This window comes from Onychostruthus taczanowskii, unplaced genomic scaffold (assembly GCF_017590055.1).
Source record: "Onychostruthus taczanowskii isolate IOZ18803 unplaced genomic scaffold, ASM1759005v1 scaffold6, whole genome shotgun sequence".
NCBI classification, from domain to species: Eukaryota; Metazoa; Chordata; class Aves; order Passeriformes; family Passeridae; genus Onychostruthus; species Onychostruthus taczanowskii.
The window spans coordinates 10,631,516-10,654,118 of NW_024503679.1; positions in this window are offsets into that span (position 1 = coordinate 10,631,516).

Here is a 22,603-nt window from a genome sequence, read left to right on the forward strand (position 1 = left end):
ATCACTCATGCAGAGGCATTCCTGCAGATAAAGTGCTGTGCAACACTTTGAAAAATTACCTCCAGAAATATAGTTCAAATGATGCAAATTCAAGGGATGTGATATGGTGTTGAGAACTCATTAAAACTTTCACTTCAAGAAGTTTCCTTAAAAATTGTTGGCTGTGCTGGAACCAGGCGCACAGCCTAAGCCTGGAAGCAAAATTAGTTTGTTTCTTCCTTGGGAATGGAGTAATCAAAGTTCAATTCAGATAATGTCTTTCACTTTTTCATCCCAAAAATGTTATGCACAAATAAATAAAGTAAATAAGATGTTTGTCCTTGCCTACCAGCCCAAAAGGTGTGAGAGGACATCAGGGTATCTGCTCAAGCTGTGACCTGCTGTGTGAGCCAGCAGCTGGTGGAATTGTCTCTCAGGGGTGAAGAGGACACCTCCCCATCTGCTTTGCATTTATTAGCCTTGACTTGAAATAACAGACACACATTTTGCAGCAGTGCAGCTGAAAAACTCATTTTTTTGCTGGGAGACACGTGAAGCAGGAATCCAGATCAGTGCCCTAATGTCATTACAGCCTCAAAAGCTGAGCACAGAGCACAGACACTGACCCAGCCCAGGAGAGGATCCCTCAACCCCAACGTACCAAACAGACACAAGGAGCTCCCACAGAGCTAACCACAGCAAATCTCTAATTATTCCTCATCTAGCCAGGATCACCATAACCTGCTCTCTCTGCTCTGAGGCCAGCAGAGCCACAGGATTTCCGAGGATCGCTCATGGAAGGAGATGAAATGACCCCCAGGGCTCCCCATGCCACTGCTGGGCTGAGCCTGGGTGCCTGGTCCTGGTGGGATGTTTTCCTCTCACACCCTGGGCTCCAGGTCACACACAGCCAGCAGAGTGACCCAGCAGGCAGCACAGCCCTGCTGCTGGCCACGGCTCCAGCTCTGACACCCTCCAGGGGCACAAGGCAGCTGCTCCACCACCACCCCACCCTCCAGCCCTGTTAGTCATTGAAACTTTCTCCAAGGGCCTCTGCAATCTCGTTTTTCCCCCTCATTTGTTCCCTGCTCCTTCAGGGATGCAGCATTTGTGAGCATGTGCCTGCACTGGGCAGTGCTGCACACTCTGAGCACCAGCTTCTGCAATGAGCTCTGCCTTTCTAATGCACACATTAGGGATGCAAATTTTTGCAAATGAGAAATGTTCTCTAACATTATGTATACAGTTTATTTTTGTGGAGATCAGAGAATCTGGCAATGTTACACAGCGATGACATTATTCCAACTCTGAAAATTCAAAAACTCATTGAAATACTGTCAGTTGTGTATTTAGTTTTTCTGCTGCCAGTTGGTGAGAGGAAGAGCAGAGATTACAGGTACATTCCAAATGTTTGTCTTTCCCCTGCAATTTTTCAAAGGGAAGAAACATGTATCAAAAGCAAGCAGGAGATTTCCCTTTTTTCTTCTAATATTCAAGGCCAACCAGACCTTCAGCTGCTTTAAGAAGAATTTGCAATGAAAGCGGCAAAGCACAGATTGCAGATATACCAAAATTTTGCCTTTCTTCCTCTGTCTCCCTGCTAATGTTGGGCAAACTTTACAAATGGTGCAGTTACCAGGTGTCTAAGCAATATGGCATTGCTACTTTATGCTCCTGGCTGCCCAAAGCTGGGCTTGATGGACACATAACTCAGTGCTAAAAGGAGAGTGGCACCACCTGGGTCTTTAACTCATTTTTCTATAAAATGGAACCCATTTCTATTACGCTGTATAAAACCCCTGCAGCAGAGAGCAGCAGGGAAGGCAGGTATTTATCCTGCAGCTTTACAACAGAAGAAACCAGCACAGGAAGTTTAAATTATGTGCCCAAGGCTACACAGAACAGGAGTGCCAAACTGTAGGTGGAAACCAGCAGCCCCTCCCTTCACTTCATGCTGCTGAGGAGTTGAAAGAGGCATTGCTGCCCCAGGCCAGGAAGGCTGGCATTTCCTTGCCTGCAGCCTCTGTTAGAAATACTAATTTAAGTTTCAGTTATTTAGTTTACAAAGAGAAATACTAAAGGGAACGTTTGCAAGTGGTTTCCTGAAGCAGTCTTGCAAAGCAACAAAGACTTTACACTGGCATATTTCATGTCTGCATGAAGGACCCAGGGAGTGGCCTAATGAAGAATGATAATTCATTTCCATTCCTTTTACTTATTTTTGCCTGTTTACCCATAAATCTGTTCTTTGTTTAACATAAAAAATAGAAACACTTAGGATGACAGCCTCAGACATGAGAGATTGATGAGCTGATGGGGAGGAGGCTGAACATTTACTCCTTCATTCCCAGGCAGTAGCTCACAGAGGAACTTGCATCTCTTCTGCTTCTAATTAATAGGGTTTGCACATTGTTAATGATTTTGGAGTGCAGTGTTGTGTCTTCTTTCTGTGCACATCAGACCTATGAGTGCCCTGTGGGTAGCTCAGTCTGGCTTTGCAGTAGCTGGGAAGATTTTGGAAGGAACAAAGGTTCTGGCTTAGAGGTGAGATGCACAGGCATGAGGACACATCATTGTCATCACACTGTGGAGGAGGTTTTTCATATTCACCTTGCTGGTAAATCTCCAATGGTTCAATTTACATGGGAGCATCCAGGCTTCCTCTGCAGCTCTTGTATTGTGTGTGGTGGGTGTTTAACACAGCAGAGAAAGGAGTGATGAAACCTGGCTTGGGAGCACGTGGAACATTTCAGAGAATTTCTCCCTCAGTGAGTAGCCTTTGTTCACCTCTGCTGTCTCTGTGGAGGAAAGCAGCCTCTGGAGGAAGGACAGTCCCTTTGCCACTAAAACCAGCTTGGCTGACAAAAAGTTTGCAGAACCCAGTTCAGAATCAGACAGATGTTAACAAATTAATTCCTACTGATATCAGTAAAAAGTCCATTGATTTCAGGGGTTGTAGACCTCTTGTCTAGGGCTGGAGTTCAAAATCCATTGAAAAGATGTCCTTTTTGGATGCTGTGCTGCACTTTGTTTATAAGCAGACTAAACAGGTGAAATGCATGTCAAGTCCCTGAAATTCATGATGAGATTCCTGTGACATGAAGTGATGTGGACTTTTGCATCACCCACAACCAATGTTACCTTTTTTCTCTTTAAAGACTTTCTTCTCTTTCCTATGATGTAGGAAGAGAATGTAAACAATGTTGCTCTAGGAAAGAGTGAAAGGAATTTGCCAAGAGCCTTTTCTGTACTCAGAATTCACAGATGGTCAAAGAAATAACCTCTGCCAGAAGGATGCACTAGAACAGCTTTGAAAACCAGGGCCTGTATATCCCATCTTCTGAGTTCATGAGCTTATTAAGCTTTTAAAACCAATTCTGTAATTCCCTTTAATTCCAATAACCTTTGCATGGACTGTTGACACTTCTATTGAAACTGCCAGATGCAGTTAACAGGAGTTGCCACTCAGTTTTACATGTGCAGGTGCTGCTGTTGTGAGTGGCTTTGTGCAATTAATTCAGCTGTCACAGGGACTTTGTGAAGCCTGTTGTGGATCAGATTGTATCTATCTATTTTAGGGCTGATCAAGAATCCTCCCCAACCCCAGGTAATCCCTAGATGGACCACTTAGCCATTAAATCCCACCCCATTTCCAAGCACAGGGGCTGCTCCCTTTCTTCCTCAACAGTGGCCAGAGCAGCCAGGTTGAGGGAAGGACAGCAGCTGCTCCAAGGGCTGGAGGAATTTCCTTTCCTAGACAGTGGCTGTGGTAAAACTGACCCAGGGCAGAAAGATTCAGGCTGCTTGGGGGTTATCCAAAGTTTATAACACATAATTATTGAGCTCTGGATTCATCTCACCCAGCGTGAAACCTCTGCAGATCCCACTCAAAGAGAGATGACCAGATGTGCAAAAATGCCACTGGGTACACCCACCTGGCCAGCCAGACTACATAATCTCAGCATCTACACTGTGCCAAGTGCCCAAAACCTCTCTGCAGTAAATCTCCAGAGCTGGTTTGACTTGTCTGAAGTTTCTGCTGCTTTTTGCCCTCTGTTTCAGAGGCAGACTGTGAGCCCAGACCCCATTTAACTCTGCCAAACCCCCCTGGTCTGACTGCCTGCATCCAAGCAATGTCCTGCTCCGTGATAGTTTCAAATAGAGATTATTGCCCAAATGCTTTTGCACTCTGATAAATTCCCAGACTGATACATGAGGGTATCCAATATCAATAAGCACTGAGGATCAGCCCAGCGCTTCCCACAGCGGGACAACACCAGATAAAAGCCGAGTTATTATTATCATCACTGTCTCTGGAGTTAAGCCTTGCTCCACTTTTTAAAGCCTTAGATAATTAGGTGGGAAGATAAAAATGTGTAATGGGTAAGAGAGACTGTGGGTCTTAAGCAAACACCTAGGAGGAACAGGAAAGGTGGCTCCAAAACTCTGTCACTGACCTTGAATTATTCTCTGCTGCTCACTGTGGGGGTGACTCATCCTCTTCATGGGTTCCCTTAGGATCATCTACTCCTTGCAGCCCATCAGGGGTCAAGTTTCCACTGACAGCCCTGGATGTGATGGCACTGGCTGTCAGCAGGGCTGAAAGCATGGAGGGCATCCACCTTAAGCTCCTAGCTTTTATTAATCTCCTGTCATTAATTGCAAGGGAATTTCTCCTGCTGTAATACACTTATCCAATACCATTAACTCTCCAGACATGAACTGTTTCAGAGCAAGGAAGACTCAGGGGTCTCATTGCCATCATGAGAATGCTCTTCTAAAGTGAATTAATATGTTAACCCTTCCACAGCCCATCTTTTAAATATATGTCACTTGGAATTTTGCACTGAGGCCAGTGCTATTTTAGCTCTGCAGTGCAACATGGATGAGAAAAACCATCTCAAGGAACAAGTCATTGTGAGTGGGGCAGCCCTGTAGGATTATGGGCTCCTTATGTATTTGAGGAATTAGGGAGTCCTCTTGCTTTGTCTGAACAAGCCATGCTCAGACCTGGGCTCCAAGTTTGTTTTCAGTACCAGCCTGCTCTGTGACCTTGGGCTAAACACTTTCCTGTGCCTCCACTTCTTCCATTTGAGGATGATGGTGGGGGTGATACAGATCTCCCTCATTAAGTCCCCCATAAATGTCAAGTATCTTTACATTATTTTCTGAAACCAACCTCCTCCCGGATTCTGGCCTGGCTGTGACCCAGCTCTCCATGGTTCCACAGCAGCTCTGACCAGGTGAGGATCCAGTCCTGCCGGTGCCTCCAGCAGGCAGATCCCCCCCTCGGGGGGATGCTGAGCACAACTGACAGGTGGGTGGGCAGTGCTGCCCCTGTGCTGCAGCCAGGGGTGGTTTGTGTATCTCTCTCCTCCTCTTAATAATTGTAGAATATTGTGAAACAATATAAGATTTCTCGCCTAATGTCTGCTCTTCATTAAAGCCTGTTCAGACAGATGGTAGATAGTAGAGGTGTGAGTCCTCCTACCCTGCAACCTGAGATTCACCAGCATAACTTAAACAGTGACTCTTATTCCTGAGTGAAACATTGGAAAACCATGAGCAGTGAAACCCTGGAATAACATTTAGTCAGGCACAGCAGGAGTAAGGCAGCAAAGCAGCAGAATCAGCATATTTTCCTTTGTTTCTCTACAAACTCTCATGTCAACAGTCTCAGCAGTTGTTCTTTGGAGGGCGTTTATACTGTTGCACATGGCATTACACTGTTATTTATTCTTTCCTGGCATTGTGAGAGGAAAGCAGAACAGCAGACAAAAGCTTCTGGAATTAACACATCCAAGAGAGCAATTCAGGGAGTGAATATTAAAGCAGGTGAGCTGTGCAACACATCATCTCCCTGAAGCTGTAGATTTTTGTGTTGAAGCAGCAGTGCTGCTGCCTGCATGGAGCTCATCCACTGGCAATAACCTGGTGCTGGTGGCAGGCTAATTTGGGGATTGTCTCCCTGTCTGTCTACACTGTGACATTAAGAACAGACTCAAGACAAGTTTTATGAACACTGATCACTGGCTGTGCTGGCACAGGCACACCACACACAGCCACAGTGAACGCTTTCAGCCTGCATTCCCATCACTTATCCTGTCAGGGATGGCATCCACCTTCATCATTAATTAAGTAATGTTTACACATGTTTGGCCTCCAACGCTGGCTTTCACATGAGCACAGCAAAGTTTGGAGGCTCCTCCTCTAGAAATCTTTGTTCTATTTTCCAGACCCACACAACAAAACCCATACTGGTTTTGTCAGCTCCCAGCTGGCCCAGTACTGCCCAGCTTGTCCCTGTTTGGCTGACAAATTAGGCAATTTCTTTCCTTCTCCCAGCAAAGCTTCAGTGGCTGCCACCACACAGCCAAGCACTGCTACTCCTGGTCACAAAAGCAGGAGAAGCATCTCCCTGGAGCCCATCTCCCACACCAGTGCTGTGGGATGTTGGGAATTACAGTCCTCAGCTCACTTCACTCTGGATCTGTGATTTTGTACAAGTCACTTGTCTTCCCTCATGCTCTCTTCTCTCCCAAGGGAGATCCAGTCTCTCCTCATGAAACTGAAGTGCATTACCCTCAATTATTTTGCACTACTCATTTTCCCCCTGTGAATGACTCTTTGGACACAGGTACAGAGTCAAGCCCAAGGACAGAAACTGCCATGATTTCAGTCCCAAATCAGTGTCCCTGCAGGCTGGCACCCAACCTGACAGGACACATGCATGACCTACAGCAATGACAGCATCCACATGAGTGGGCTGTAAGTTTAAAGAAAAATTTGCAAATCTTTACAAGTTTCCAACACCCTGCTGACCTCAAAGCACTCCTCTTCTCCTCAGACCTGTGACTAACACAGATTTACCCACAAAGTGCCATTCTCCAGGTGAAATAAGATCCAGATGAGAAGCAGTTGGCTCCAAATCAACTGAAAGAAGCGCAACAGCCATTGGTGAGCAGCTGGGACCATGGCAAAATAATGGAAAAAGCCCAGTTACCTCACCCTGTGCTCACAGCATCTCTGCTGTTCAAGAAGATGGATAGTCTTGGGGTCATAGAAGCCTCATCTGCTCTGGTAACAGCCATTGCCAAAAGCAAGTGCTGATTGCTGAGTGAATTTCCACAGGCTCATTTTGTGCCAGCTCCCTGAAAACAAACCACCTCATATATTCATGGAGGGGAGTGCTCAGTGAGGGTGGAATTTGGGCTCTCTGTACTGTGGGGTGCATCCTCATCCTGCCACCCACACCTCGGATATGAGGCTGTGGAGTGAAAATCAGCATCTCCCCCTGCCTGGAAATGGTTCTCCCTGCAGGAAGCAGAGGTTTAGCTCCTTCCCTCACAGGCAGCAGATGGCCCAGCTGCCCCAGAGAGCTGGGGGAACGTGTGCTAGACCAGCTGCTGGCTCTGCCCTCCCAGGACAGGGAGGCAGATTGAGATGTCAAGGGTACATCTCTGGTTGTTCCTGAGGCAGCCCAATGGGTTCCCCTCTTTTGTTGTCTACCCAGAACCCATTTCTACATAGTAGTGACTTTTTGAAATATGAAAGATGCTTTATAGCTTTGATACCATTCTCAATCTCAGATTTATTGGCCAGGCAAAGCACATGAACTGCCCACGAAAAATACAAAATGGGGCTACTGTGACAAGGACAGTGTGAGCAGACCAAGGGGGTGTGTATAAGACTTATAATAACCAAGGCAGGAAGTTTTAAATGCAAAGAGAAGCAAAAGGTAAATTCAGCAAATAACTGTCAACTAAGTTTCCTAAGGATAACTTTAATCATCCCAGAAAATTAAGGTAGCATCAGAAAAACCTATGAGCACATGAAGACAAATATCAGAACTTCTGCTCCCTTTCAGTGCCCTATTGCTGGGTTTAGGACAGTAAAGACATTCAGACAGTGCAGCTGATCCACTGTGTAACATCACAGCTGCTGACTTGTACTGGCTGGGAAAGCAGATTCTGTCCTGTTCTCTTCTGCTCAGCTCACATTTCCTGGCACAGGTAATTCATATCCTGACTCTGTGCCCTACAGCAGCAGCATGAGCAGCACAAATGGAAGATTTTATTTATATGAAAATTTTCTTGCCTGCTTCATAGAATCAAAAGACTGGAAAGAACCTCAGTAGCTCAGCAGTTTACTCTCTCTAGTCCTTTCCCCCACAAAAGCTCAGCCATGGCTATGGCACTTTTGATAAATATTTATCCAGCCTCTGCTTGGAGGCCTCCAGCTGTGGAATTCCTGCAGCCTCCCCAGGAAACCCTCAGCCTTGCCATTGGAAGGTTTTATTCTTATTTAGTCTGAATCTTCCTTGGCTGAAGTTTAAGCCATTACTTTATCTGGAGAGAAGAAAAGATACTTTTCTTCCTCTTCACAGCAAACTTTATAAGTCTCTCACATTAAGCAGAAGATTAGGGAGGCAAGACAAAGGCAGAAGCAAAGGTGAAGCAAAGGCTGAAGCTGTTTCTGCCCCTTTTGGCAGCTCTCCTCATTGAAGGGAATTAAGTGTAAAGAGGTACTTTCTCCCAGTGCAAGAGACATGTTGCTGACATGCAAGTAAGGCTTTGTGCCATTGAGCAGCTGAATGTGTATGTAGGCAAGGAGAGGCCGTGCCTGGACATCAGGCATGAAAAAGGAATTTAAATCTAGACAGAAACAATCAGGCTATTTCTAGTATCATAGTTTTGCCACAGATGAACAAAAATTTATGTGGGTACAGCATCCTATCAAACCACGCTGTTTCATTTTTTCCTCTTCTCCATCATTCATCTCTTTGAGACCAGAATTCTGTAAGGTGCTACCAGCACTCAAACACTAGGGCTGGAGGTGCAGCATTGAGTGGCACCAATATTCCTGCAGAGGTGGGAGATGCCCGTCTCCAGGACTACCAGGCAATGACAAATCACCCAAAATCTAAAAGTCACAGCTGGCAAGAACCCCTTTCAGAGCACCAAAGGGCATGGCTCTGGCTGCCCTCCTCAGGAGCATGGCAGCAGTCTCTGACTACAATCAGGTCTGTCCAGGTCTCTGACTATAACCAGCCTTCCCTGCTCCCAGGAGCAGCAGCCCAGTCCAGTTCTGAGAGCTGTGTGGAGATAACAGGAACCAAAGAGGCAGCAGGTGGTTCCAGCTGACTTCATCACATCTTTCCCCAAAATAATCTGCTGGACAGCTGTGAGGAGAAGAATCTCATCTGGCTGCAAATCAACATAAGCAGGGGAGATGGGATGTGGAGTCAGGCAGAGAGGCTGTCGTGGGTTATTTATGGTTCTCAGTGGATGGACAACTTTTCTAAGTTAATAACCCTGCAGCCAGAGCTTTTTTTTTGCTACTTCAAGTGCAACAAAGCACATCTGGTCTTGCTTCCCAGGCTGGTAAGTACTGAATTGCCAGGGAAATAGTGTCCTTGATGCTAAGAGGACTTTTTATCTCATTTTGGAGTATATACCAATATAATCAACAGCCAACACTGGGGAAAGAGAGTTTGTCTCTGCCAGACCCTGGCATATTACAAGGCTTAGAGGATGCTCTTCTCTGCAGGGCTTTGAAAGAAGAGAATTTCTGTCTGTCTTAGCCTGAGAGCTGCAGGTGTATGCCAGATAAGGACTACAGAAAGCAGAGAGCAGTTCTGATTGAAATGTTTTTACCTGATGTCACAAACAACAGCTTTTCCTTTTGTCATCCCATATTTCTGAGGTGGTCACTCCCCTTTGGTGTTTTCCTTGCAAAATCTCTTCACAGAGTGGATCTTTAGCCTGCATGACTCCTAAAAATAATTATTTTTCTAATTTCAGGAAGAGATAAAGGAGATTTTGAGTTTCAAAATCACTCCCAAGGGCCACAGCCAAAGTACTGAGGCTTCCCAGGGTTTAGTTTGTGGGTTGGAAGCAGAACCCAGCAATTATCTGCTGTGTTGAATACGCTGTTCCTATCACATAACATTTCAGTGCATTAAGCTGATCTGTGTTGACATAAGTGGGATATTGGGGAGTTGTACTGGGACTCCTGATACTTTGCACGAAGGGGACATGGATAATTGAAAGAGATGTTCCCTTCCACAAAGCACTGCAGGCCACCTCATCATCCCTCTCGCTCTGTTCCTCTGCATGGCTAAATGGAAAGTGAGTGCACTGCTTTCCTCCTGCTGCTCTTCCCACGTCTCCCTGTCATGCCACTGGCAGCAAAGCTCACTGGTCAAGTGGGAGATGTGCATTTTGCCTCTGCCATCAAACCATGTCACAGTGGCTGGGACCTGGGTGGTCAAACGGGGCAAACCTCTGATCAAACCCAAGTGAAGACCACCAGGAATCACATCCTGTTCCTCAAGGCAGCTTCGCTTCCTTCTGGCTTCTAAATGTTTCTTCATTTAGATTAAACAGTTCTCATTGGTTCCTCAAGGCAGCTTTGCTTCCTTCTGGCTTCTAAATGTTTCTGCATTTTCATTTAGATTAAACAGTTCTCATTGCACACCAGGCCAGGTAAGAAAACAATCCCAAAAATCACGACCAGAGGTCAGGGATGCAGGACAAGAGCTTGGGGTGGCTCCAGCCCACTGGACCATCATGCACAGCCACATTCCCATCCTCTGCTCAGTGACCAGAGCAACTGTGCTAAAAGAGGGAGAGGAAAGCAGCAGCACAGAGTCCAGCAGCAGGCTGCTCCCACCAGGCACAGGGATAAGCAGGGCAGCAGCTGTGCTGCCTGCACCAGGGTTTCCCAGGGATGCTGTGAAGCTGGTACCATTGAAGTGCCATAATCTACAGCATCAGCCCAGCCCTGGCTCTGCCTGGCCCCTATTGATCCCCAGCCTGGGCTCAGGGGAGCTGCAGCTCTCTTCCAAGACAGTTCTGTGCTGCATATTTTGACTGGAAGGTATGATTAACTCTGAATGTCAAAACGTACTTAGGGGTTGAGGAATAAACTCAGGGGAGATGAATGTAGTGAGACATGCTATTATTTAAAAATACCCAGAATGATTTATGCACCCTCTGCAGCCCTCATGCACCCCCTCACTAATGCTTATGCATTTATGGACTTCAGTTTTCAGCTGGCAGTGAGGTGTTTCTGCCTTGAGGAGCAGGAAAAAAGGTTCCTGACATTGAACTGAAGCTCATAACCCACTATAAACCCAGCACTGCATGTTCCTGGCCTTCTTCCACACTTCAGGAACTCAGAAGCACCCAGCAAAATGATCAGGCCACGGGTTTACAGCAGTCAGGAGGAAATATTTTTCCCCTGCTAGTCATATTGAGAGACTCTCTGCCATGGAATTACGGAGACTAAAAGATAAATAAATTAATGGACAGATTAGACAAATGTATAGAAGACAGGACCAAGTAATGGCTATTAAATTACATGATCAAGATGAAATCACTGCCTAGAAAATCACCAAATTCTGGTTGCAAGGAGAGGCAGAAGAGCTGGATGCTTAGGGAAATGCTGCTCTGCATGTTCCCCAACTCATACTCTTGTTTAAGCACCTTGTTTGAGGCGTGAGCTGGAGATGGAAGGATGGCTGCTCTGATTCAGAATTAATTACTATTGAAGTTCCTCCCCCAGCCTGGTGACCTCCCCACAGGCACCATCCAGTCCTGACTGTGACACCCCCAAACCTGGTGCTGGAACTGCAGTGGAGTCACCTGGCATCAGAGCCAGGGTGTGCATCACTGCCAGCAAGAGTCTCTTAGGCAGCAGTGAGCCTTAACTCTGTGAGGAAAATAAATTATAGTATTCATTTTGGGGGGTTATAAAACCGGTTCATTCTACAGATATAAACATTATAAAATAAAGTGTAAAATAAATCATTAAAAATGGGAACACAGCAGGAGAAGAAAAGTAAGGAGAAAGGAAAGGAGAGGTAATGAATCTGGAAGGACAGATAAGGAGCTGAAAGATGAAAGAGGAAAATAAAATCAGAAAACAGACCTGCAGTGAAAGGAGAGTGTCACAGAAATAGGCATTTGAGGGGCAAGTTCATTTGGTGACTAAAGTCAGTGAGATTTAATGTTACCTGCAGATTTACAGCTTAAACTTTCAAGGAAGTAAACTCCTGAGTGGTTACAATGTCATCTAACCTTCCAGAAACATCACCAAGTGGTTAATGTACACATACACACATAATAGGTAATTTTACTGAGGTATACATACACATGCTATTTTAATATGCACACATAATTTTATAGGACTTTTTTTCCAGAGGGGAAAAAAATAATCTTTTTGTGAAAAGTATCAATGTTTGCTGCTGTCAAAGAGGGAAAGCTACATGCATTTCATCTGCTGTTACTTCCCAGCCATGCCGGAGGTATATCACCAACAAAATGTTACCCAACAAAGCCTGGGAATGTGACAACTGAGTGAAAGCTCTGCAAAAACAGACCGAGCGATTTGTAAATTAATCTGGAATGAGACAAGTATGTCAAACATACCCTTCCAAAAGCACAACACATTTTAAAATTCAATGCTATGTCACCAGTGATGGCAGTTTCTTGAGAGGCACAGCCATGGGGGGATGTTCCAAAGCTCCAGTTCTCTGCACACAGCTCCTGCCTGCACCTGGGCTGGAGCTTGGGGTACAGAGAGTAAATTCTTGTACTCACACACTCTGTAAGAGCATAAGCCATTGCTTTATAGCAGCAAGGCTTTCTCTGACCTTTAGAAATTGCACATCAGAAAATGGCACCTCATTATGCAGCTGCAAGAAGTTGGAGTAAATGGGCTCTTTCCACTGTTAAAAAAAAAAAAAAAAAAAAAAAAAAGAATAAAAATAAAACCCACAAAACAAACAAACAAATCCAAACCTGTCCTGCAGCCAAAATGCATTTGTGTCCTGTGCTCGGTACAAATCCTTCTCTGTGGAGTAATAGAGCTCAGTGAATAAAACCTGCCCCTCCCTCCTAATTCACTCCAAAGTGGAGATGATTAAAATGAACCATTTATCTTGGTCCCCTCTGCACAGGGCCGAGTGCTCCGAGCTGTGAGGAGAAGGTGTAGTATTGCTTAGCAAGGAAATTCCAACAAGGACATGGCACAGTTTCTTAGGACCAAATCCAATTAAAACATTTCCATTTTCATCTCCTGACCACCCAAAGTAAAGCAGAGAGCATCTAGCTCCGGAGCACTTCAAAGCGCTGTTTAATTGTATGAATATTTTAAATGTAACACAAGAGGCAGATGCTCTGCTGCTTTCAATTAGCACAGCTTCACAAAGTCAGAGCAATGCACACCAGTGAGGAGACTGGCCCCAAATGGGGTTTAGGGAAAAAAAAAATTCCACTGAAAAGCACAGCAGCACAGTGCTAAAATTCAGCTTTTGCAGAACATTTGAATATTTCCAGTGTTGCTCCTCTGAGTGATGCTCTACATAGTGCTAAAATTTACAGATATCTGATTTTAGCCATTATCCCTACCTGGCTAACCTTGCTTGTAGCTGGTGAGGGTACAGCCTAAACATCTCCTGAGTCCTGCAGAGCTGGACATCATTGTGTCCTGCCTTAGAACCCCTGGCTGTAAGGGAAGGTGCATCCCCACCGACACGAGATTAACCACTTTGGAAAGTCTTAATTCTCCAGGCTTTAGCAGGAAAAAAGAATTCAAATGGCATTTGAAATGTGGCACAGAGTGCTGGGTGTTGGAAGGCAGCCTCGCCTGCAGCATGTCGTGTATTTCTCTGGGGCTCTGCGCAGTGTTTCTGGTACAGCAGCTCTTGGAGTTGTCCCATTCAGGGAAAAAAATACAGCATGAAAAGAGCCTTCTGCTGCAGAGCCCACCTCAGAACACCCCGAGTCTGAAAGATCAAGGAGATTATGAATAAAATACTTGTGTTTCCTTTTATGTGGAACAGGGCAGAATTTCAGGATCTCAACAGGAAAAGCTACAATTTACAGGAAAATATTCGTGGTGGAGTTTGATATTTACATTCCCACAAGAGACCGATTTTAGATGGTTACACTCCCCACAGACAGACTCCAATTATCTGGGGTTTTTCAGCCATTTATGTAGAACCCTGTTAAATTTTTATAGAATCCTCAGAATTCCCACTCTGGTGGATCCTCCGAGGTTTTGTCATTAAGGCAGTTCCTGGAAGAGCGCTCCGTGTTAGAGGGAGGAAGAAATAAAGTACGAGTTGCATCCCCAAAGAGCCCAGATACACACAGAGCATATTCACAGGGGCTGCAACAAGCAACCCAAAATTGTAAAAGCTGATGGCACATCCCTAAGTTGCTCTTTAGAGAACTTTGCAAAGTCTTGTGCTTGTATCAGTGATAATGAAAGCGATTAGCACAGTACGATTAAACTCCCCCTAGGACATTTTTTTTTATTTTAAATTAAAGGTTGGAAGTTAGATTTATCCTCTTCTATAATGACTTTTGGATTATACTGTCTGAACTGCACAGTTTTAACTTGTATAAAAATATTAACCCATGAGAGAACTCACAGAGGGTGAAGGTGTTATCAAGTCATAGAATTCCATCTAAAAACTTCCCTTCACCACCTTTTTTCCCCCCTTTATAGGTCTTTAAAGTAACTCATAAATCCTCATTTTATGTGTTTCTTAACCTCAAGATATTCAAAGCAGTATCAAGTGCAACTGATCCCTGCAAGTTTCAGCTCCCCCAGCTGCAGAAAAATGCCATGGAGCTAATCTGAGAGGGGAAGGAAGAGAACCTTGTACTTTAAACAAACAAAAAAGAAAACACATAAAACCAAACCCCACACACAAACAACCTCAACCCCGAGTAACAGCTTTCTCAAGGTGAAAATGAAAACCATCCCCCTGGCACTGGTCACTTCCCTGCATGGGAAAGAGCTGGAGCTGGACAGGGATTCTGAGATCCCCACGGTGCCCGGTGGAAGGGGCTCTTGGCTCAGGCTGGGCAGCTCCCAGCCCTCCTCCTGCCAGCCTGAACCCCTCACAGCTCAGAGCTCTAGGACAAATCCTGCTCCAGCATCATGCTGACAACCTCTAAAAATCTGCAGGATCCCCACAGGGCACTTTGCTTCCCAAGAAAAGGGTTTCCCACCCCCCCAGCCTTGCTGGCTGCTCAAAGACCTGCTTGACAGCACAAGCTGCAGTGTGTGGATGCTGCAGGGCTTCACCACATCCATCTTTCCAACAGTTTCACATGTCACTGACAGAGTAGCCTATTTGGTTTCAAGGTCTTTGAAGAATTAGCGTGTGCCAGACCCACAGTGCTAAACAGACTCTCTGAAAGTTAATGGGTGACAAACTGCATATATTAAGTGCTCGGAAAATTGATCGGATGTCAGGTGAAAGAAATTTTTCCACAGATCCTCTCTTTGGGCAAACAGCTCGAAGAAAGGACCTCAGACATCTCCCATTTTGTGTGTGAGGGATCTTCTCAATCCCCTTTTAAGCAGAGCTCCCCTGCAGCAGTGTCCCAAGGATTCCTTCTGCCATCAGGCCAAAAGCAGAGTCCCAGAATGAGGCTGTAGAGCCCAGCAACTGCATCCCACGGATATACACCCAGTGAACCCATGTTTCTTCCCACCCCAGACTAATTTTCTATGTATTTCCCTTCCAAGAAAAAGACATTTGCTGTTTTTGTACCCAGATCTGAACATTTTTAATGTTCAGATCAATTTCTAATTTCTGACAAATTTCAGGATAAAGTGAACTTTTAAAATTAAAATAAACCAAAATTCTATCGGCCAGTGCTTCTCCCCTATATTTAATATTAAGATCTAATCTACTTACCTGCCTATTGAATTCTAAAGCACAGAGATAATGTCCAATATTTGCTACTCAAGACAGTGAGAAGTCTGTGTCTCTTGCTGAATAAATTCTGTCTCTGAGTTTGAAAACAAGTGATTTACTCTTTAAATATTTGTGTAACATTTTGCTACTATGAAAATAGTCTTTAGATATCACACTTTCATAATACTTTTTTTGAGAGTTCATGTTTTCTTTACTGTTAGTCATCAAATCTGCCATTTTCTACTCTCTTGACTTCCACTGTGCAATGCCTCTCCTAGGAGGCAATTATAGATGCTTTTTTACTGTTCTTAAATGTTATCATATGCCTCTGAAAAACAGTTGTCAGATCTCTTACAAAAATCTAAGGGATTGTTGTTTTGCTTGGAGTGCCTTTGCTTACAATAAATCAGATAAACAAGGCTAACTAAGTGCAGCTTAACTCTTCCCACTGTGACTTGAGACTTTCCTGAACTACACGTGCTGCACTTTTCAAGCTGTGCCAGCTATTTTTACCCATTAACTGAAAATGAATTAGGGAAGAAGCACTCCGTAATATCCTTTGTTTTTTTCCCCCCTCAAATCAGCATGAGGGATGAGCAGGGTGCCTGGCAGTTGTCTCAGCACATACCTCTTCCCTTGTTAGACCAACAAAAGGGGTTGACAGCCCAAAGCAGTGAGTGAGGACAGTTTGGTGCTTGAATTCCAAGTGCTGTTCTCAAAGCTGCCCTCAATACACACACCAAGTTCCTTTGTGCCCTGTGTTTTGCCCCTGCTTTTGTTGCAGGCTGCTGGGACCCTGGCAGGAGGCTCGGAGCCTTCCTCCCATTTGAGAGGCTCCTCCTGTGTCCCTGTGTCCCCCCAGCCCTGTGCCATGGAGGGGAACACCAGCAATCCCCAGACACCTTGAACTGAGTGCACCACAGCTACTGAAAATGGACACCAGAGATCTCTGTGTCACCCAGAAAGGGAGCTGGGACAGGGGGGGTTGGTCCCCTCGGGCACTCAGGGACCTGTCCCCTGGGCTTTGCCATCCCCAGCTGAGGTTCAGATCACAGCAGTGAGCAAAACCAAGAGGACACCTCTGCCTCCAGCCTCAGCACCAGGCAGGTCCATCCTCCAGGATCTGGGACTGGAAGGAGAACCCAAAGAGAGCAAGAGAAGCTCCTGAGATGAGGATCTCAAGGCACCAGCAAGCAAAGAGGGTGCAGACACATCTCTCTCCAGCATTTCCTATTGGATCACCCAGGCAAGTCTCTGGCAGGCTGCAGACAACCCTCAAGGGAATCCCTCCTCATCCATCCTCATTCAGGGACAACAGGAGCTTCAGAGAGCACCGAGGATCCCAGCTTGTCAACAACAGCCTTATTAACCCAGCAATTAAATTTGACCAGCCCTTTACCAAGAAACCACTTGCACACAATGCTTGGGGTATTTAACATTCCCTGATCACTGCATAGCTCAATTAACTTGTACCACTAATTTCCTGAGTTTATAAAAACAATAAATAAATCAATATGCAGCTATCACTTCTCATCTGAGAAAATGAGTGGCATCATCCCTGCATTTGGTGTCCTGAGATGGAAAAGAGCAGAGGAACAGATCATAGAGAAGGTGCAATAAACATAATACTGTTACCACAAACAAAACAGAAAAGAGAGTGAAAATAAAGTAGAAACACTTATCAGCAAGATTCTCATGACTTGAAAGGGACCTGGATTCCATCCTGTCCCTTTCAGAGCATGGAGCTCAGACAGGGGATACACAAACACCTCTCCAGAGAAGCATTGCTCTTTCACACTCATGAGAATGTGCATTTGTAAGGAGACAGATGTACAAAACTTAGAGCTACTGCTTTCCAAACAAGTCATTCTCATTGAAATTCCTGATGGATTTGTGTTCCCAGGTATTCTCCCAAAAAAACCATGTCACTGTCAGCAGGGGAGTGACTGGGAGGAGAATGCACAATCTATATCCTAAAGCAGAAAGATCTCAGCAAATGAGCTGGCCAAGGAACAGCACAAGAGAAATGGGGCATGTGATGAAAACACATAAATCTGTCCTCCAGCAACCTTGATGCCACAATTTCCTGACACCCTCTCAGAGGGCTGGACCTCTTTTTTCCAATTATTTTTCATGAGTAATTCAAATTCCTGAAGTGGACTGAAAACTTCAACCAAACTTGTATCACCACACACTGTCCCAAATACACGTAGGACCTCTGCAGTGTGAATCCCCGTGAAATCTGGTGTGTCCATGGGTGATCTCTGGCCCTGGAGCTCAGCCCAGAGATGCTCAGGTGAATCAAAAACCACACAGAAAATCTATTAATCCCTCTGACCCCGCTGGGTCCAATGACAGGTGGAGCAGTAATTTTAAGACTGAGCAATCCAATGGCAGACACATTTTCAGCAGATCTGAGCCACCAGCAGATCTCTCCTCGACTTTGCAAGGTCTCAGCCCTGTGACATCTCCTGTGCTCAGGTGGGAGGTGCTGCAGGACCCCAGGGCACTGCTCTGAGCTGATGTCTCAGGGTTCCCAGCCCACATCCCACCCCCAAGGTGGCACACAGCACCTCCATCCTCCTGTGGCTTGCCAGCATGAATAGGAACAACCACTCACCTCCTAAACTGCTTGGCCCCAAGCAGGAAAAATAAGGATGAGAACAGAGCAACAGAAATCTTTTAACACACTTTTCCAATGTAAAACCCACCAGCTCATTCACAACCATCAGAGAAACTTGCAGCAGCTGCAAAGTCTCTTCCTTCAGGCACAGCAACCCACTGAAAAGGTTAACTCAGAAAAACTCACTGTACTAAATAAGCTTGCAAGGCTTTTCCTGTGATCCTTGTTTTTCATTTGGGATATTTCCTAATTGCTTCATGACAGCTCAGCCACCAGTGCTGCAATGGGTGCCGTGTTTCCATAAATGCTCTGGGCTGAGCCTGGCCACAGAGAAGCTCACTGAGAACAGCAGTCAAACCAGCTGTTCATTTGACCTATGTATTTTTTTTTAATACGCAATTGTAAATCTTATCTCTTCTATACATATGGCTGTTCTACAGAAAATGCTTTTTCTGCTTAGAGACCCTCCAGGGGCATAGCATTAGCTGCAAGCAAGCAATGCAAATACTGAAATGCTTTATCACCATACAGAATAGAAATGAAAAAGCAATATTGGACACAGACCTAATTTCCAAATTATTTTTAAAAAACGAAAAAAAAAAAACAACACCACACAAAAAACCCAGGGACCAAAGTCCTCTGTAGGTACATCCAATAACAAACAGTACAATTTAAAAAGCAAACTGCTTAATACTTCCAGTGAGACACAGAATTTAAAAACTTCATTCCCTTTATTGTGGCTCTTCAGATGACCTGCACCCATAAGTAAGGCAGGCAGAAATCAAGGACAGGGGAGAACTGAGGCACTTTGTCTGCTATGGAAAACTGCAGGCAGGAGGCTTCTGGGCAATAAACATCCTGCTGTGTAACTTGCACACATCAGAGCAGAGAAGCAAGGTTTCAAGGAAAAGTTGCGTTTTTTACCTTTTTACACAAGGCTACTCATGCAGCCTTTCCCCAGGAGACTAAATTATTGCACTGCTTGGGAAAAAAATAGATCAAGTTTAGTGCAAGCTAAGGAACTCCACGGAGCAGTTTGGAGCAGGAAGCAATTACTGCTGCCATGGGGGCTGCTGGAAGCCAGAGGCAGGGACAGGGACAGAGAGCTGGGTCATGTCAGAAGCACCATAGATATTCAACACCTTCCTCTGGGCAGCTGCACAAGATACCACCTCAACATTTCTGAGAATTATTTTGTTGGGGTTTGGGCTGCCATGTGAATTCCCAATAGGTTTTTCATGGTAAGTTTCTGAGTTCATATAGATGATGATTTGATTGAACCCATAAACTCAGCTGAAACTGCTGAGCTTCATCCAATTATGAGGTAAACCAATGTAAAATCCAAGCAGTGTCTGGGCAGCTGAGTCAAAGGTCAAAATTTATAGGAGCAAACCTGAGGTAGCTTCCTGCATTTTCAGGTTTCTGACACTGCAGAGATAGGTGTTGAGCTATTTGTATAGATTCACAACTTTTTAAACAAATATTTTAATATCATTTCAAATGTCTAGACATCCCTGAGTACTTTAGCACCTTTTTGGCATCTGCCATTACCCAGCTAGTTTTGCAGGAGACACTTATGTGTTTCTCTGGAGTCTGGAGTCTGAGTCCAGCCAGTGAACCCAGCCTCACACCTGGAGAAGTCTGCCAGCTCTGTGGTTATCACCAGCACTGCTGCCTCATCATTCTTGGCTGGAATTCCCTGTGTTTGGTGACTGAGAATGAACCACAGACCGTGACGTTTACAGAGCCAAGATTAATCAGAGAAAGGAGAGCAATCCATTTACAGGTGAGCAAGCCTTTACAGAATGAAACATTTTCCCTCTACTGCATGTGCTTTTTATTTTCCCTCTCAATTTATTCCTCCTCACACCTCTCCTGATTTGAAATATAATACTGTGGTTTTGCCAAGACTCACTTTGAGAGATGAACCTCACCTACTGGAGCACCTTTGCCAGGCACTGGGTTATTGCTGGTCTCTTCCCAGGCCTCTCCTTTCACTGCAGCCATCATTATGTGCACAGGAGAAGTCCACAAACCTCCAAAAAATCATCCTGTGCAGAGGCTCCAAGAAGCACAGGATGCTACCTAAGCAAACCTCTTCAGTACAGCTATATTTATTTTTCTAAACCACTGAGGAGACTCCAACAAAATGCAAAACCCTCCCAAGTGATTTTCTAAGATAAGTGAGTTGTCAGCTTTGCTGTTCACATCAGGTTTGACAATCTCAGGTACAGGCTGAGCTTTTGCTCTGCTTTTAGATTATTTCTGAAATCCACGAGCAGCCTGCCAGCGAGCCTGACTTTGATAGGTAGCGAGCCTGGGTCACCTCACTGGCAAGTTTTCACTTGGGTATCCTTCCTAGGATGAAACATCCCTATTTATCATGCAGGAAATGACATTTTCATGTTACTGCAGTAGTTGGCTGATTTGGTACCATCAGAGGAACAACTGAGGTACAAGCTACCTCTCCTTTTAACTACAAGGAAGAACAACAGGGAGATTCATGCTCTTGTCAGCTTTTTTCTGATCTGCAGAGACAGTTCCTCAGAATTCACCAAGGTGGGAAATGCAGAAATTCTTTTCCTCGTGGTAAAGACTGCATCATCACTGATGATCACTGAGGCTCTGGTTTCATCATCAGCCAAACTCAGTTCCCTGACCAGAAAATGGTCTCATTCCTGGAGGGGCAGCAAGATTGCTGCACTCTTGGATGGGTCTACATACACAGGAAGGAGGGATCTGCTCATATCTTTATCTTTCTGTGCAAGAAAGTAAAAACACTTAAAGCCTGGCCAGAGCAGAGTCTTACCCAGCACTTGGTCTCCCTCTTCCTGGTCCAACCACCAGAAAAACTCAGCTGACCACATTAAGGTAGTAGAAAGCACTTTGAAGTTTCTATCTCAAATAAAACTGCAATTAAGTGAGTGATTTCTTGCTTCAATCCCTCATGGGAGCAGGGTGTGAGAACATTAGGGGCTGCCCCACACAGAAGAGAAAAAAATCCTGGCCCATCTGTGTGTGTCTGTTCAGACATGTGTGCATCAGGGAGAGAACATCAACCAACAAATAATGATGCTAATCCTTCTGTTAGTATTTAAAAATTGGAAAAGCTGTGTACATCTTCAGGGAATACTTGGAGCAAGATCCTGGAGTATGGCACATCTGGAGTGCAGCTGTAATGTATGTAATGGTGTAAGGTGCCAAAGGAAAAAGTGTCATTTGGAGCTGGGAGTTCTGAGCACAGCACCAGCTCTGCAGAGCCTCACCAGGGGCAGGCAGCAGATCCAAACACGGCCCTACAGTCTGGATATTATTCATATTTTGCAAACTGAGGGTGCCCCTGCTCCCCAGGTCCCCGCAGCCACAGGGAGATGGAAGGAGGAACCTCCTGTTCTCCCCATCCCAAGGGAGAGATGTGTCCATTCCTCTTCTGTGTTACAAATCTCATGGACAGAATCTGCTTGTCTAAGGTTTTCCAGGGAATCTTAAGGACAGACTAAAGCTGAATCTAAAGACACATGATTGATTACGAGCCTGAAGGAGCTGAGCAAAGCACCAGGCCAGCAGGACCCATCTCTCACTGCTGGAGAGGGTGGGGGTGATAGCCTGAGTCTGCTGAAGTTCTTGGTAAAACGTCCTTGGCGAGCAGGATTTCACTTCCCAAGCCTTCCTGGGAGTTTCATGCTAACAAACCAGGCTGTTGGTCCTGCTGCTGTGCTGCACAGCAGCTTCTGGCTGAGGGAAAATCCATGCCCTCTACCAGCTTCTTTTCACACTGCTCTGCAAGGGGCAACCAGAGGGGATCCTGGCTTCTTCCTGGCTTCCTGCAGGGCTTCAGATAACCTCTTAGAAGAGCAGGGATGAAGCTGTTCAGAGATGTTTCCAGCAGCCACTCAGCAGCATTCAGGTTTGACAGAAAGAAAAATTATCAGTGGAGGGAATTAGAAAGTGTTTCTCTGTTTTCTGGCTTGACAAAAGCAAACAAGGTCAGTGTTTAAACAAGACATTTCCTGACTGTAATCACATGAGTCAGAGGTTCATAAGATTTTATTAAAGGCTCAGACAAGAAATCTGAAGTAGGTGGTTAGTGAATGCTACAAAACCAAATTGGAATTGTCCTCTCTTTTCAATAACACGTGAGCATGTAAAGCTAAATCAACTGTTTGTGATTTTGGAGCTAAAGTGGGATAAAACATGTTTCAAAAGGAATTAACATGGCGAAACTAATGCATCAGAATGAAAAAACTGTATGTATGGCTGGAGAGCAAAAACTGGGG